Source organism: Magnolia sinica, chromosome 4 (genome assembly GCF_029962835.1).
Source record: "Magnolia sinica isolate HGM2019 chromosome 4, MsV1, whole genome shotgun sequence".
Lineage (NCBI taxonomy): Eukaryota > Viridiplantae > Streptophyta > Magnoliopsida > Magnoliales > Magnoliaceae > Magnolia > Magnolia sinica.
Genome location: NC_080576.1, coordinates 71,057,834 through 71,059,378, shown reverse-complemented (window position 1 = coordinate 71,059,378; position 1,545 = coordinate 71,057,834). Strand labels below are relative to the sequence as shown.

The 1,545-nt window shown below is 35.9% G+C and overlaps 1 non-coding gene across 1 annotated transcript; it reads right to left on the bottom strand.

The window, feature by feature from the left end:
• Positions 1–898: 898 nt before the first annotated feature.
• Positions 899–1,005, bottom strand: LOC131244801 (small nucleolar RNA R71). The gene has a single exon (XR_009170575.1). It is a non-coding gene; the product is annotated as a small nucleolar RNA R71 (small nucleolar RNA).
• Positions 1,006–1,545: the final 540 nt, after the last annotated feature.

Below are 1,545 nucleotides of genomic sequence, written 5' to 3'. Positions count from 1 at the left end.
TCTATTTTTATGTTTATAAACTTTCCTTTTTTATTTTTTAGAAACTAATTTTCTTTCTAATTATAGGATAGAAACTTTCTTACTCTATTTTTAAAAACTAGTTTACTTTCCTTTTTCCTTTTTTAAAATCTTACTTTCTATTTTTGGAAACTTTCCTTTTTGTTTTTTTATTTTTAGAAAATAATTCACTTTTCTTTTTCTTTTGCAGGATCCCAATATGGAAACTTCTAATTTGGTAACTTCTTTCTAATTCTCTCTCTTTCTATTTTTAGATTTCGATTTCTTGATTTCTTTTTAGGTTTAGGTTAGATTCTGAAATTGTGGGTTGAAAGTGTTTCATGCCAAAGTGGGTCCGTGAAAACACTCGACGTCCCTTGAGTGAAGGAGGATTGGCTGAGAGGTTATCTGTCCATCACAAGATTAGACACCACTTGAGATCCACAGAGTTAATTGAAGTTATGGCTGCCAATCAACCTCCAAATCCACCTCAACCTAGGGTTGAGGAAATCCAGGATGAGAATGAGGTGCATCAAGCACCCCACCTCGTACTTTACAAGATTATTTACAACCGGCGGGGGTGAACACGTCCTCATGCATGGTTTTTTCAGAAAATATGGGACATATGGATATCAAGCCGAGGGTGATCCAACTCCTTCTAAAATTCCATGGACTTGAATATGAAAATCCATATTTACACTTAAAAGTGTTTAATGAGATCATAGCCACTTTATATTTTCCTAACATGTCCGATGACATGGTCAGGCTAAAACTCTTTCCCTTTTCTTTGAAAGAGAAATCTAAGACATGGTTGCATTTGCTACATCCTCGATCTTTTGGTAGATGGAACGATATGACAAAGGAGTTCATAAAGAAAATTTTCCCACACCATAAAACGAACACTCTCAGAAAGTCAATCATGAACTTCACCTAAAATGAAGATGAAACATTCTTCCAATGTTAGGAGCGGTTCAAGGGTCTTGGTAGTTCATGCCCACAACATGGTTTTGAAATGTGGCGGATTACACAGTTTTTCTATGATAGACTGACATCCTTCATGTGCCAATTGGTCGATACAATGTGCAATGGGGAATTCATGAACAAAAACGTCGATGATGTGTGGGATTATTTGGACAGACTTGTTGAAAACACACAATCATGAGACGTCTCCCCAAAATCGAGCACCACTTCTAAGCCCACTCAATTAAAGGAGAGGGGCGGAATATACATTCTGAAAGAGGATGATGATATCAATGCTAAAGTGGCTAATCTCATAAAGAAATTTGAGGCTATGGAACTAAAGAAGGATAAGGCTAAGGAAATTGTTTGCGGTACTTGTGCTTGCAACATTCACACAACTGAAAATTTTTAAACAATTCCTACTTTTCAAAGAGGTACTGAATGAGCAATCTAATGCTATTAATAATTAGCAAAGGCCTTTCAATAGACCCATCTCTAATACATACAATCTTAGTTGGAGAAATCATCCAAATTGCAGTTGGAGGAATTGACAAATTGCTACTCCTTAAGGATTCCCTAATTAAATTC